Source organism: Scyliorhinus torazame, chromosome 2, assembly GCF_047496885.1.
Source record: "Scyliorhinus torazame isolate Kashiwa2021f chromosome 2, sScyTor2.1, whole genome shotgun sequence".
In the NCBI taxonomy this organism is placed as follows: Eukaryota; Metazoa; Chordata; class Chondrichthyes; order Carcharhiniformes; family Scyliorhinidae; genus Scyliorhinus; species Scyliorhinus torazame.
Window position 1 is genome coordinate 369,485,159 of NC_092708.1, and position 17,006 is coordinate 369,502,164.

Below are 17,006 nucleotides of genomic sequence, written 5' to 3' on the forward strand. Positions count from 1 at the left end.
TGCACCCGCTCCAAAGCCTCCACGTCCTTCTATAATGCGGTGACCAGAACTGTACGCAATACTCCAAATGCGGACGTACCAGAGTTTTGTACAGCTGCAACATGACCTCCTGACTCCGGAACTCAATCCCTCTACCAATAAAGGCCAACACTCCATAGGCCTTCTTCACAACCCTATCAACCTGGGTGGCAATTTTCAGGGATCTATGTACATGGACACCTAGATCCCTCTGCTCATCCACACTTCCAAGAACTTTACCATTAGCCAAATATTCCGCATTCCTGTTATTCCATCCAAAGTGAATCACCTCACACTTCTCTACATTAAATTCCATTTGCCACCTCTCAGCCCAGCTCTGCAGCTTATCTATATCCCTCTGTAACCTGCTACATCCTTCCACACTGTCGACAACACCACCGACTTTAGTATCGTCTGCAAATTTACTCACCCACCCTTCTGCGCCTTCCTCTAGGTCATTGATAAAAATGACAAACAGCAACGGCCCCAGAACAGATCCTTGTGGTACGCCACTTGTAACTGAACTCCATTCTGAACATTTCCCATCAACCACCACCCTCTGTCTTCTTTCAGCTAGCCAATTTCTGATCCACATCTCTAAATCTTCCTCAATCCCCAGCCTCCGTATTTTCTGCAATAGCCTACCGTGGGGAACCTTATCAAACGCTTTACTGAAATCCATATACACCACATCAACTGCTCTACCCTCGTCTACCTGTTCAGTCACCTTCTCAAAGAACTTGATAAGGTTTGTGAGGCATGACCTACCCTTCACAAAGCCATGCTGACTATCCCTGATCATATTATTCCTATCTAGATGATTATAAATCTTGTCTCTTATAATCCCCTCCAAGACTTTACCCACTATAGACGTGAGGCTCACCGGTCTATAGTTGCCGGGGTTGTCTCTGCTCCCCTTTTTGAACAAAGGGACCACATTTGCTATCCTCCAGTCCTCTGGCACTATTCCTGTAGCCAATGATGACATAAAAATCAAAGCCAAAGGTCCAGCAATCTCTTCCCTGGCCTCCCAGAGAATCCTAGGATAAATCCCATCAGGCCCCGGGGACTTATCTATTTTCAGCCTGTCCAGAATTGCCAACACCTCTTCCCTACGTACCTCAATGCCATCTATTCTAATAGCCTGGGTCTCAGCATTCTCTTCCACAACATTATCTTTTTCCAGAGTGAATACTGACGAAAAATATTCATTTAGTATCTCTCCTATCTCTTCAGACTCCACGCACAACTTCCCATCCCTGTCCTTGACTGGTCCTACTCTTTCCCTAGTCATTCGCTTATTCCTGACATACCTATAGAAAGCTTTGATGATGTCATGATCTGAATCCCACCCATTGTGGCGGGATCACTTTCTGTCAAATAGGCATACAAGAGTGAAACAGCTAGTCTCATTCTAATATGCATTCCCACGATCTACCTAAGGCATGGGATCTAACCCCCTCACCTTGGAGATCTCGGGAGAGCGCCGTTCAGTGCTGGTCTCCACAAAAGGGGACCAGATGGGACAGCACTTGTGAGGAGCTCTCAGGGAATCGGAGGCTCCCAGGTGCTTGCCCTCTTGGCAGGATGACACCCTGGCACTGCTGGTGCCATCTGGAGACCTTGGTGCTGCCAGCCTGACAGTGTCACCTGGATGCCAGTCTGGCACTGCCAAGGTGGAAGGTGGCATTGCCAGTTGGAAGGGGCACTGCCAGTCTGGCAGTGCCAAAGTGCCAAGCTGGACTTTTTCCTGCACTGTGTATTGGGCCCGGGGTGCCCTGCCCTGAGGACCCCCTTATAGGTGAGTTGGGACTTTGGGGAGCTTCGGGGGTCACATTGGGGGGGGGGGGGTTGAGGCACCAGGACCCCATTTAAAAATGGCGTCTGGATCTCCTTCTACACTGGCGAGTTGCGATGAGCAAAATTCCTCAGTGTAGAAAACGAGACCAAGTGCGGCCTCATCGGGGCGTTTCCTGCTGAGGACCCATATCTACCCAAATGGGCGTCCAATAGCGTAGTGTTTATCAGTGCTCCGAGTGCCGATAAACACCCGGGATAGATCGCGCGCCCCATCTCCTCTTGCCTTTCACCATCATTCCTTGTTATTTGACCTCACCCGTCTTCCACCCTGTCAAGGTCCAAATTTCCTCCCATTCTTCCATCATTTTTGCCCCTTTCCCAGTTGCTGTGCTTGCTTAAAGCCTGCGACATCTCGAATTGCTTCCAGTTCTGATGAGAGGTCGTTCGCCCGAAGTGTTAGCTGTGTCTCTCTCCATAGATCAGCGGAGAATTTCCACCTTAAATTTCTGATATCCTGCAGCCAGCCACAGTCATTCGCTATTTGTCCCATTTTCAATCTTTGCGCTTAATATATTATTCTGCCAGCCGACCTGCTTTCAATACACCAAAAAGAATAGTACACCCTCCCTCAACACTGTGAAGCCAAGTTTAGGTCACATATAAATACAAGGTTGAACCATATGTACCCATTAGCAATGGATGTGAATAAGATGTTACAGTAACAGGCTTTTTTGGAGCCTACCGAGAATGTGAAAGTGTAAAGTTAAGGCTATGTGTATGAAGACGTATCTGTGAATCATTGGCAGCACAGTATGTGGCTGGTGCTATAAAACCAAGTGAATCCGTTGCCTCCGTGTGCTCTAAATAAACCACGCTGAAAATGAAGTGTGAACAAGAGGTAACAGAGCCTCAATACACTTGTATGCCATCAAGGCTTTAAAAGCCGTTTGCAGCAACATATGCACTTTAATGCAGATTTGGCTATCACGATACTCAATAGAAGGAAGGATACAGTAATGCGATGAACTAAGAATACAAAAACTCTGAGTTCAATTTCCACCACAGCAGATCGATCATTTGAATTCAATTGAAAAAAAAATGGGGGATGAAAAGAGTATTAATAAAAATGAAGCATGGCAGCAAGTTTACTATGCAGACTTTCACCGTACTTTTACAGGAAACACAGCACGCAAGTGGGTCAGTCAGGGTGATGTTGTTCCCATTGACCTCTTCCCTTGACCATCTATGTGGCGGAGGCCGCGTGTTTGAGGAGATCGCGGCATTGTAGCTTGGTGACAGAATCTCTATCTGTTAGCATATTTCATGAAGCCTCCCTCTTGACGAGAAAAGAACCGCGATTAGTGTTCGACAGTTTCTTTTTTTTAAAAAAGCATCTTGCCTCGAGCCCATAATTGCTTCAAGTAAACTGATTTGAAGATTCACAGAGGCTGGCAATATAAAAGCGCTGTGATGTTTGCAGAGCACAAATAATATACAGTGCAAAAAAGATTGTGGTATTTTGAAAAGAACTCTACGTAGCTAGGTAAATTAACAAATCTGTTTCTGTAGTTCATCTTCAAGGTCAGCAGAAGGCAGCGTGGAGCAGAAGAAGCTGCTTCATATCTGGTGGGCATTTGTTCGATACAAATTTTACAATAAATTCCTTTTCAACATTCATCTCTCTGAGAGCCTCTTATTATTGCTGTGTTGGAGACATTCATTTTGCATGTAATTTTTTTAAAAAAATAGAAACAATTTTACTTTCACATGCTAGGTTTTAGATTAACAAGGTAGCGGCCGAGGTATTTAGCCGAAGTATTGTTTAGATATAAAAATAAAAGGCCTGATGAAGGATTAATAGTTTTGCTCACACCGGGTGATGTAGCTGCTCCTTTGTGAATTACTTTTTTTTCTGTATGTTTCGAGGAACAATGGGCCGGATTCTTCAATTTGAAGTCAATGTGAGAACAGTGGCGTCTTACGCCAGAAAAAACGGTGCAAAAGCTGCACCGATCCTACGTCTGGTGGGGGGCTAGCAGCCACGCAGCGTAAAGTCCCCTGCTTTACCTGTGGATACGGCTGGAGAATTGTTGGGTCCGTGGCTGTGCACGGCGGCGGCTGCGAGCGGACCTGGCCTGCCACATACTATCCCCCAGTAACACCCCTCGCCACCCCCGGACCACCCACCACCAGTGCCCCCAGCCCCCGCCTGCCCGCGGAACGGCTTCCTCCCCGACTGTGGCAGCGCTGGACTCAGTCTGCAGCCGCCACGCCGGGATCACGAAAACAAATAGCTTGAGTGACCCATGCCATCGGGAACCTGGACCATCGGGGGCAGAGCATCTGGGGAGGGCCTGAGGTGACATCTGAGGAGGCGGAGCATCGTAAAAGCGGCGCCGCTCCCGATTTCGCCGCAAACGGGGATTCTCCGGCTGATCGCCGAACGCGATTTCAGCGCCGGCGATCGGAGAATCCTGCCCAATATATTTTGAACCTTATCCCTAATGATTCCGAAGAAAACAAGCAGTGAATAAGCCTTTTGCCTATTTCTAACTGTTCAATTCAGAAAAGCGCAAACATCTTCTAGTCTTTATAACCTTTCTGAGTGAGGTAACCAAGATATTCTTAATTGAAGACGTTTTATGTCCTAGAGACATTTGACCATTGGAATTTGAGCTGTGAAAATCACAACTTAATTCACATTGGCCGCATTCGTAAACATGCAGTAAATTAAACTACTGGCCTTTTCACCTATGTGGAACCAAACAGCAAACTGACAGACAAAGGGGCGTATTGCTATTTGAGCACCTAACCTCAACCAAGACAATGCTTGAGAAATCAAATCTCACCTATGGAGCCCCAGACACATAAATAAAATAAAACCCAGCATGAATGAATAAACAAAAACAAACAGCATTTTATCAAGTTGTCAGTAAGAAGTTTGTTTCTGCTGTGCCTGGGGTTCTCCGCTGAATGGATGAGCCAAGAATAAGCAAATCCCAACACTGAGGCAAAACTGGCTGGAAAGGTTGGAGTCAATAATTATAGCTCAGAATCCATGCGAGCTAACAGTGTCTCATGTTGTGCTAGATCGTGATCCTGTTCAGTGGTGTAAAACAGTTGATAGCGAGGAGGAAGTTCACTTAATATTTTTCCCTTTGGCTTAAATGGGAAATAAAAATTTGTAGATGCTTAAAATGTGCTGACAATTCTCTATCACCTGTTTTACACCATTGCTTAAAGTTCTGACTTACCCCTGTTATATTTCTTTGTCGCCGCAAAGAGAAAAGGTGTGGAGGTGCCCACATTCTGGATTCTTGTAAAGCATGATGTGAGATTTATTAAGGGTATTGCTCATACAATCAAGATGGTGATCTGCGCAAGGCCCGCGCAAACACTCTGCTGACATCACTACACATCATGTGATGCAGCACCAGCAAGAATGTGTTCCCAGATAGAAAACACCCCTCCCTCTTTACTTCATTAGTGCAACAACAACAATGAACATTAATGCAACAGTTCCCCTGATATATTGGGCGGGTTTCTCCGCGAACCGACGAGGCGGGCCACTCTGGCGCCGAGGAGTGTCGTGAACAATTCCGGCTTCGGGCCATCCCGAAGGTGTGGAATCCTCCGAACCTTCAGGGGCTAGGCTGGCGGCAGAGTGTTTGGCGCCGCGCCAGTTGACGCGGAAGGGCTTGGCGCCACGTTAACTGGCGCCGAAGGGCTTCTGCCGGCCAGCGCGAGTTGGCACATGCGCGGGAGCGCCAGCGTGTGCTGGCGTCATCCCAGCGCATGTGCAGGGGGGTTCTTCTCTGCACCGGCCATGGCGGAGGTTGACAGCGGCCGGTGCGGAGGGAAAGAGTGCCCCCATGGCACAGGCTCCCCGCGGATCGGTGGGCCCCGATCGCGGGCCAGGCCACCGTGGGGGCACCCCCAGGGCCAGATACCCCCGCGCCCTTGTTGTCGTTTGACAACAACATGGGAGCACAGTGGTTAGCACAGTTGCTTCACAGCTCCAGAGTCCCAGGTTCGATTCCCGGCTTGGGTCACTGTCTGTGTGGAGTTTGCACTTTCTCCCCATGTCGCGTGGGTTTCCTCCGGTTGCTCCGGTTTCCTCCCACAGTCTAAAGATGTGCAGGTTAGGTGGATTGGCCATGCTAAATTGCCCTTACTGGGTTACGGGGATAGGGTGGATGTGTGGGCTTAGGTAGGGTGTTCGTTCCAAGGACTGGTACAGACTCGATGGGCCGAATGGCCTCCTTCTGCACTGTAAATTCTATGATTCTATGACATCTAACTGTGTTCATAGTTTCCTTTTAAACAGCAGCATTGCCAGTGAAATTTGCATGGGAGCTTGCACAGTTCCTATAAGATATTAGAAATGTATTTATCTACTTGATATTGTCCCCTGGTCCTTTGATGTTTTGATAGAATGCTTTAATGATTTCACAAAATGTTCTGCCAATCCATTTTTTGTTGGATGACATGGAGCTGATTTGATATGATGCGTACCCGTCCCTTTCAAGTAGTCCTCAAACTCCTTAAAAATATTCTGTGTTCCATTATCACTGGCAATTTGCTACATTGTTCCAAAACTGAGCATATTTTGTTTAGCTTTTCAGTGGTTTGCTCAGTCATCACTGACTTCATTTCCGTGACTTCTGGCCATTTTGAGTGCGCATCCACATGACTAAGAACATGTGTCCCTCCAGTGGACCAGAACAATCGATGCGTATTCTCTGCCATGGCTGGGTTAGCCATTCCCAGGGATGCAATGGTGGAGTGTTCCTTAATTTTGACAGCGTTCCTCATTCATCCTCATCACATCAGGATGTCCCTCATACAGTTGATCAAGGACTCTACTACATAAGCACGGAGGAATAATCACATGGATTCCCCACAACAGGGGCGTCATTCTCCGACCCCCCGCCGGGGGGGGGGATGTCCGCCGACTGGCGCCCAAAACGGCACCAAACGCCATTTCCGCCAGCTGGCGGGGCAACAAACGCCATTTCCGCCAGCTGGCGGGGCAACAAACGCCATTTCCGCCAGCTGGCGGGGCGGAAATCCCTCCGGCGTCGGCCTAGCCCCTCAATGTTGGGGCTCGGCCCCCAAAGATGCGGAGCATTCCGCACCTTTGGGCCGGCGCGATGCCCGTCTGATTGGCGCCGTTTTTGGCGCCAGTCGGCGGACATCGCGCCGTTGGGGGAGAATTTCGCCCCAGAACTCCATTCTGTAGTGTTAACTCAAGTCTTAATGTGGTGTAGGGCTTGAGGTCTGGATTTTTCCTATGAACGTTTCAGAGCTTTCCTCGTCTTACCAAATCCCCCAGCTTCCCTGTCATGAGATTGGTTCTTGTATATCTTTGAACTAGCAATCATGTTGCTACATTCGGCACAAATTTACCATAATATTTGATTAATCCTTAAAACAACCTTACTTGTGTATTTACATTTTGAGGATGTGGTTCTGCTAAGATTGCTGACATTTTCTTCGGTTCTACGTGTAAACAGTCTTTGTCAATGATATGACCAAGATAATTTATGGACGGCTTGAAAAAGTACACTTTTCCTTCTTAACTCTCAGGTTACGGCTCTATAAACACTTAAGGGTAGCTTCCAAATTCTCCAAGTGTTCCTGTTCACTTGAACCAGTGATGAGTATGTCATCTAAATAACATTTCAACCCACTTAGAATTTGCTCCATGGATCTTTGAAAAAGAACAGGGGTGAGATTCTCCGACCACCTGCCGGGTCGGAGAATCGCCGGGGGCTGGCGTGAACCCCCCCCCCCTCCCCCGCCGGGTGCCGAATTCTCCACCACCGGATATTCGGCGGGGGCGGGAATCACGGCGCGCCGGTTGGCGGGCCACCCCCCGCGATTCTCCGGCCCGGATGGGCCAAAGTCCCGCTGCTGAAATGCCTGTCCCGCTGGCGTAGATTAAACCACCTCCCTTACCGGCGGGACAAGGCGGCGCGGGCGGGCTCCGGGGTCCTGGGGGGGGTGCGGGGCGATCTGGCCCCAGTGGGTGCCCCCACGGTGGCCTGGCCCGCGATCGGGGCCCACCGATCCGCGGGCAGGCCTGTGCCGTGGGGGCACTCTTTCCCTTCCGCCTTCACCACGGTCTCCACCATGGCAGAGGCGGAAGAGACTCTCTCCACTGCGCATGCGCGGGAATGCCGTCAGCGGCTGCTAACGCTCCCGCGCACGCGCCGCCCGGAGATGTTATTTCCACGCCAGCTGGCGGGGCACCAAAGGCCTTTTCCGCCAGCTGGCGGGGCGGAAATTTGTCCGGCACCGGCCTAGCCCCTTAAGGTTGGGGCTCGGCCCCTAAAGATGCGGAGCATTCCGCACCTTTGGGGCGGCGCGATGCCCGACTGATTTGCGCCGTTTTGGGCGCCAGTCGGCGGACACCACGCTGTTTCCGGAGAATTTCGCCCCAGGTGTAGATATTATTCCAAAAGGAAGTCATCTGTAACAAAAAAGACCTTTGTGCATCATGATGGTGACTGTGATTCGGCAGCCACATTCATCTGCAAATATGCCCGTGAAAGATCAATTTTATTGAATTTCTGTCCTCCAGAAAGTCTAGCAAAAAAGTCTTTAATCAATGGCAGTGGATAATGATCTATGCACAAAACTCGGTAATCAGTAGTTTTAACATCTTCACAAATTCTCCCTGATCCGTCCTGTTTTAATAGAGGAATGATTGGTGTTACCCAATCACTTGTAGCAGCAGGTTCAATGACTTCTGCCCTTACTAATATTTCTAGTTCTTCTTCAACTTTAGGCTTGATAGTTTATGATACGGTCCTAGCTTTGAGACATTTGGGTGTGCTGTCTGACTTGATTTTTAGGTGTAGTTTAACTCCAGTCATAGAGCCTAGTGAATCATCAAACTCTTTCTCATACTTCTTCAGAAGTTGTTGCAAGTTGCTCTTTGAATCCACTAATTGATTGGTTGTTTCCCAGTTAAGCCTAATCTTAGCCAACCACGCTCTGCCAAATAGAGCCGGAAAATTTCCAGGGGCAACGTGAAGAGGCAACATCACCGTCTTCCCATTTGTTTCTACTTTCACTATAATGCATCCTTTTAATGGTACAACCTCTTTGGTATATTGTTACGGGTCAGGGTTTAGAAAACTCCAAAGTATATCATGGAGTTCACCTGATCTACAACTGTTTATTGATTTTAGTTACGATGAGCACAAGGCCTGCCATTTCATGTGTTATTCAACAGAGGCCTTGAGCCCTTTTAATCAAAAGCAAAGTTTATTCTCCAAATTTAGTTAACATTTTTATAAACCAGCACAGTAAGCATTTTTATCAACTACTAACATAAATACCCCACACAGCTACAGTATTCTATGTATCACCCCCTTTAACTGTTCCAATTTAATAACAAGATGCAATAAACCAGAAAACCCTTTTCAAAGGTGTGGCTCAGCACATAGCATTCAAGACCTGGTATGGATGCTCCTGTTTCCCTTCCAAAACAGCAGGTTTGAATTTCTTCCATAAAACTGTCGTTTCTTTTCAAGTTGATTAAGCAGTCTGGAAACAGCTTTCAAAATGGAGATAGAGAAAAAAACCTTCTTTCAACCTGTGCAGAACAATACCAGTTCAAACTCAAAGCGAAAGTAAAACCAACTCCCAGTCCCACAGCCCAGCTCCATGCACACAATGACATCACTGAAGTCATGTGATAAGACAAAAACATTTCTTAAAGGGACACTCCCATGACAATATGTCCTTAGGGTCTCATTTGACGGTTTTAAAGGCAGATGCTTCAGCTTCTGATGATAAATTGTCTCAGGTATTAACGATACTGCTGCGCCCATGTCCAGTTTGATTTTAATTTTGTGACCGTCAAGTTTTGGATATGCCCAAAAATGTTGCTGATATCCCTGATTTCACAAACACCTAGCTTTAGCTCTTGTCGATGCGCAGTTTCACTATATTTTGAGTGATCTTGAGTTTCATCAAATAATTTGTAGACACAACTAGATTGTTTACTTGTGTTCTTCTTCATGAAACTTCTTGGTGTCGGAGATGTTTTCTGAGCCCAAGACACCTTGACAATATCTTGCCAGAGTTCTGGCATGTATTCAATTTACTCCAGCACATCCCTGCTGAGTGCCTAACCTGTGTACAATGGTGACATGGTTGCACCATTGCAGCCCTGTTCCTTGAGGTGTCCATTTTGTGGATTTTTGTTCTAGCCCTTATCTGTGAAGCTTCTGTCGTTGCAAGCTCCATAGATGTGTCAACTTCCACAGCAACTTTTAGAGTTAAATCACTGACCATAAGCAGCTTCCTCTGAATAGCTTAACTGTGTAATCCACAAACCAGTCTGTCTCAAAGAGCATCATCACGTGTTGTACCAAATTAACAATATTTAGCTAATCTTAAAGATGCTGTAAAATGGTTTCACCTTTTTCCTGACTACGATGGTGGAGTTGGATCATTCTGCAATCATTAACGGTTTAGGAGAGAAATGTCCCTCAAAGATTTTCATTAATCCACTGAAGGACTTGTCTCCTGGTTTGCTGGGTGAACAAGATTCTGTAACAGCATAAACGTTTTACGGCCAATTGAGCTGAGGAATATTGCGATCTTTAGGTCCTTCAGTGTCTGATCAGTTACTAAAAACAATTGCAATCTTTCCTGATATGAATTCTATTTTTCATAATCCTCATCAAACGCATACATGGTGCCCGTTTCTCCCGTCAATTTTGGATCCCGGCTCCAAAGGTCTACACTTCCTTCCTTCTGGCTGTATTGCAAAGTATGACACAAACAATCCCTTGAATGAGCAACTGGGAAATCTTTCTTTCGCTATTTTATTATTTTCACTGATCTTGTGAGCATATTGCAGCAAATGCTGCTCTTATATTATCGTTGTTAATGATCTTCGAAGCCATATTCACAACAACAGATGCAAAGGATCTGCAGGGTTTTCAGAAAATTGGTGCAAATTGTTTGTAAAAAAACGATTTTTAAATTAAAATTGGCTCCAGAATCCCATTAACTGGACCAAACACATGGGGCTGGATTCTCCGATCGCCAACGAGGATTCGGCGATTGGCCGGAAAATACCCGTTTTTGCCGAAATCGGGGGTGGCGCTGTTTTTGTGATGCTCAGCTCCCTCAAAAACCCACGCCATCGGATGGCCTCAGGATGTCACCTGAGGCCCTCCCCCAATTCACCCCCCCCCCCCCCCCCCCACCCGATGGGCCAAGTCCTGAACGGCATCGCTTGCATGTGCTCACACTGTTTGGGGATCTTGCGTGACAGCTGCGGACTGAGTCCCACGCCGCCACAGTCAGGGGGGTGGGGGGGAGCCGTTCCACTGACTGCAGGGCTTCAGCGAGGGCTGGGGGGACTGGTGGGGGTGATGTGGGGGCGACGTGGGGGGGTTACAGTGGGGCACTATCTGGCAGGCCGGGTCCGCGCGTGGCTGGTGCCATGTTGCACGGCGCAGCCGCCACAGGTGGCCACTGTCCCATCCGGGTCCCGGCCATTCTGCTGCCGTTTGTGGCGTGGGAGCTGGAGTTTTACCTGATGCGGCTGGTAGCCCCTCACCGGTCCCGGAATCGGTGAGGGTTCGCCGCCGATTTTGGCTTCGTAAAACGAGACAGTTCCCACGCCGGCGTCGGCACAAAATCAGAGAATCCAACCCATGGAGTCTCCACTCAATCCATGTTCTCTCATGTGTAATCATCCAATGCAGTGACAGCGGCCTGAACATCTTGGATCGTAGTGTTTCCCTTTGTGTCATCCAACGAGTTCGCGGGGGACACTTTCCAACTCACCCTGACTGCTTTGCAGCCATTTCACGCTCAATTGAACATTAATTGGCTACTGGGGGAGGTTTTTGCCCCTCAGATGGGAGGAGGTCCCGCCTCCGAGACCAATTGATTGGCCGGCAGCTCTCTAGTCCCTGAAGCGACAGGAATTGCAGTGGACAGAAGAGTAAGTGTTTCAACATACCAAAGCCGGAAACCTGGGACCGGACAGCAAAGTACCTTTGGGGGTCCAAACATTGGAGCGCAGGGAAGCCCTGGGTGATGGCGGTGGAAAGTGGTGTTTCAGAGCAGATGCCAGGGTGGGAAATACGCCCAGCGGCCTTTAAGTGAAGGGGATGGCGGTGACCGAAATCAGAAGGAAGTTTCAGACGTCGGATCATTACCTCGTTCATCCATCTGAGATCTAACATTGTTCATTTTCAGGCTTCGTTCACACCAGGCAAATCATCCCGCTGGCTGAAATATCGAGGCTGGGTGGAAACGGCTCTTAAGTGGCCAATGATTGGGGCAAGGATGGACTGGCCGTTCGGGCCTTGCCCACCCAGCATAATATCGCTGTGAGTTCAGGTGGATGGGAACCCAGAGAGAATTCTGTTCCTCAATTTCTCGCTCCCCCAACCCTGCCCAAAAAAATCACTGGTGGGGCAGCATAACATTTTGGCCACGGTGAGGTCACTATGAAGAGATGGTGTTAAATTTGGTCGTGGCGTGATCAATGTTTACGAATAGGTCAAATCATGGTCCCAGCACGCTTCCGCTGTGTTACCCTGCGAATCGGGCAAATTTACTCATTTGCACTGATCCTAAAATGTCTCATTGCCCCTTGTGAAGTTGCATTCAATCCTTTGAAAATGTCCCCTGCCCTGTGGAAAAATACAGAAGGTTGATTTGCAAACTGTTTGTGAGTCATGTTAAATTTGTGAGTGTTTTAGAACTCAACATTTTTGCTCTTAAATGGAAGAAGCTTGTGAAACAACTGAATTTAGTCAGTGCTCTGTGATTCCATTAGATATTATTATCTATGAAATAAATTCAGGTTGTCAGATGGCGCCTGATTATCACTGGTGATTCCAGATGATATTACTACACCGAGTAAGAGAATAAAGGGAAATCTCATTTTAATGGCCAGAATCTTCTGCCTCTCCCGTGGTAGTTTTGGAAAGCTGATTGGAGCCTATCAGGCAGGAGAGTGGGAGGTGGAGACCCTGCCAAATTCTCGCTTCCACGCCAATTACGCCATTGGGAAGGGAGGCCTTCTCACTCTGCCACCAAATGAGGCTCGGGTGAGCAATTAATACCCACTCAAGGGCCTCATCCTGCTGCTGGTGGTAATAACCAAGTGGTTTGCCAGGCAAAGAGAATAAGCAAGGTTGCTTGCGCTGTCCCGACGGATGAGGGTGAGGTTTGGGGGGTTGACACGGACTTATTACTTGATCAAGGCACCTGGCACGGTGGCGCAGTGGTTAGCACTGTTGCTTCACTGCGCCGAGGACCCGGGTTCGACCCCGACTCTGGGTCACTGTCCATGTGGAGTTTGCACATTGTCCCCGTGTCTGCGTGGGTCTCACCCCCACAACCCAAAGATGTGCAGGGCAGGTGGATTGGCCACGCTAAATTGCCCCCCCCCTCCCCCGCAACACTGGAATTCAGTTGGGTAATATACTGGCAGCAGCCACCACCTCCCTGTTGGTTCTGCCGGTATGATCTCTTAAGATGGTACTGGGCAATGGCTGTTCACAAATCCGGATCCCCTGTGTCCAAAACAGGAGTAAATCAATGTTTGGCCCCTGGAATCATGGACCACAAGAGCAGGCCATTTTCCAAAGTACCAGTGCTCTGTGAAAGATTTATCTAATTTATCCCAGTTCACTGCTCTATCTCCATAGCCCCTGGCCAAGTAAAGGTACAGTATGACGACTCAGCAATACTGGAGGGTCACAGCTAAGCAGCAATCAAATCAGACAGGCATTTTTTAACATACTCAGTAACAATAAATAAGACGAAAATATTTTGTTGATGACTATCTGAGCTCATAACATTTGTAGACTGCTCCTGCATTTTCTCTGCTGCTGACTGACATTCGGAATAAAGCAGATACCTGTGAATTATAGTTGATTTGGCAAGTCCCATGGGTGACCATAATAGCCGAGTACTATTGAAGTTACAATGGAAAACATGTGGTGCTGTTTTGAATTTTGTACATGGTCCAGAACACTCTGGCTGATATTGTTAAAATACCTCTTGCTCAAAATGAGGAGCCCCAGCAGGAATTGCTATCTGCTGATTGGCTGGGCTGGCGTCGAACAAATTGCCAACTGTTGCTGAATATTAAATTCACTGCCTTTAAGTAATATTTCCTGAACGACTTTAAATATATACACATGTTTGTCCTTTGCTTCTTGTGTGGAAACAATTATGTCGGCCTTCGAGTGTTAAAGGCCAAGTTGAGGATTGTGATAAGATAGTGCCTGTCTGACCCATTATTGATAGCCATTCAGGATGTATTGTGTTTGTACTCTTCTCTGAGATTCATAGTGCTTTCCTTGGCCAATTAAGAATCAGAGTCATCATAGGGATGCTCAAATTCTGCAGACTGTACCATTCAGCAAGCACAAAGTCCACTCGCCTTCATCTGAGCTGACGCAGCACCAAGAATATATTTCCTTCCAGCCTTGAGAGCAGCTCTAAGTGTCAGTAATAATCTGGCTTGCTATTGATTTTGGTTAGACTTATTGACAGAAGGAAAGATTAAGGTTTAATTAGTGACTGAAAGGATGAATTTTTAAAAACTTGGTGCTTTAGGACAGGTTATAGAGATGGTCCATGACTGTTATTGAACTTGAATGAAATGGATACTGCAGCTGTGCTTGCTTCCTGTGATCTTGTGCAGGCTACAGTAGTCCAGAGTGGTCAGTTTGACACCAGGGAAGATAGAATTCCATCTAAAAGCTTGCGGAGTCAGCAAGTGATACGGAGAATGCTGAAGTGGGGTCGAAGCAAGGGCAAAGTTGAAATAATTGAAGTCTCTTTTCTTAGTCAGTAAAAGCTTACCAACCTCAATGTCCACTTTCTATCGCTAAAAGACACCATAATCCTCCAACAAATCATGAACATGTGAATATTGTGTTAGTACCGCTTGGCGCAATGAAACAGAAATAAGTATTTTAATGTGGAAAATTAAAAGTATCTTGGAAAGTGAGGCAATTGGCTGGTAATGTAAATTAGGCAATTGCTTCAATTCCGCAAACTGGAACTTGCATTAAATGGGAGGATAATCTCTTTCTGGAGACTTCTTTTGAATATCCTAGAGATAATGGGCGGGATTCTCCCCTACCCGGCGGGGCGGGGGGTCCTGGCGGGACAGAGTGGCGTGAACCACTCCGGCGTCGGGCCGTCCCAAAGGTGCGGAATCCTCTGCACCTTTAGGGGCTAGGCCCACACCTTTAGGGGCGAAGTCCACCCCGGAGTGGTTGGCGTCCCGCCGGCTGGCATGGAAGGCCTTTGGCGCCACGCCAGCCGGGGCCGAAGGGACTCCGCCGGCCAACGCGAGTCCGCGCATGCGCAGGAGCGTCAGCGGCTGCTGACGTCATCCCCGCGCATGCGCGGGGGGGGGGTCACCTACGCGTCGGCCATGGCGGAGGCTGATGGTCAGTGCATAGGAAAAAAGTGCCCCCACGGCACAGGCCCGCCCGCAGTTCGGTGGGCCACGATCGCGGGCCAGGCCGCCGTGGGGGCACCCCCCCGGGCCAGATCGCTCCACGTCCCCCCCCAGGAACCCGGAGCCCGCTCGCACCACCAGGTCCCGTCAGTAAGGGACCTGGTTTAATTTACGCCGGTGGGACTGGCATAGAAGCAGCAGGATTTTGGCCCATCGCGGGCCGGAGATTCGTCGGGGGCGCCCGCCGACCGGCTCGATTCCCGCCCCCGGTGCCGGAGTATTCGGCGGCTGGCGGGGGTGGGATTCACGCTGCCCCCCGCCGATTCTCTGACCCGGCGGGGGGTCGGAGAATCCCACCCAAGATCTCAGCACAATACAGTTTGGCACTAAAACATAAAACATAAAGATAATTTGCATTAATTGGGAATGTATTTTTTTTTCACGATGTGTGGGCCATCGCTGGCTTTCAGCGTTTATTGCCCATCTCCAATTGTCCTTGAGAAGTTTACATTAATTCAGTATTAAATTCCCTAATTTTAGGAGCAAGTTCATTTTGATTGGTGCACTGTCAGGAAACTCTATATTGCACTAGAATCATGCCTTGTGGAAACGAAATAATATCTTGGGTTTTCCGACTCTAAATCACACATTACACACGCTGTTTTCCAGGTCTGATTTCCTCTGCTTCATCATCAGAGGTTGGCCTTTCACCTGGAACCATGTCTCAAAACTGTTGCAATATGCCTTTAAGGGCTATCACACAAAAGGAAATGTTTAATGTGATCCAGTCTCAGTTTCACTTTTACTTTCAGCAGAGCACGCACACACAGCTCGGATATTTGCAGCTCAATCACATGTGTCAGAAAGAAGGATGGATTTTGAGAGTATGCCTTGATACACAACAACATTGCAACATTGAAACATTAAATGCAACATTGAAACATTGCCTTTACAAAATACCAACATCCGAAGAGCTAAATCTGAGATTAGCAGGTGCAAAGTTCTTCTCAAAGCTTGATGCCAAGGATGATTATTGGTCAGTGCACCTTGGGGAGAAGTCTCACAAGCTTTCTTACTCCGGTTCAGATGATAGTATTTTCAACAACTTCATTTCAGGCTGTTAGCTAGAGTTTCTTTCCAGCTCACATGGACGGCATGTCATGCACTGTACCAGATTGCATCCGTGTCACAAATGACATAGCTGTTGTAGTGAGAACAAAGCAAGAACATGACCAATATCTGCACTTATTAATGCAGTGGTGAAGTGATGAAGGATTGGTGTTTAACAATCTGAAATGCAACATCAACGTGCAGCAAATCCATCTCTTTGGTTCGATTCATTCCAGTGCTGGCATATGTCCCGATGCGAATACAGCACAGGATATTAAGGCCATGGAAACACCTCAAGATAAGGGTAATTTTCAAAGGTGTCTAGGTCTCTTTAAATTAATGTCTCCATATATTCTCAATTTCACTTAAAAATCTCCATTGCGAAGCGAATTGTTGAAAAAAGATCTGCCGCTCTGTGATACAAAGACTATCAATGCCTCTTCGAAGTTCGAAAACACTCTTTAATAGAAGCATCAACATTGCAATTTTATAATACTAGGAGGACAACCCTGGAGATGGATGCCCTACAACATGGATTGTGAACATGCACGCTGCAAAAAGGCAAACTGGTTGCATTTGCTTCAAATTTTCCACCCCGACGCAATTC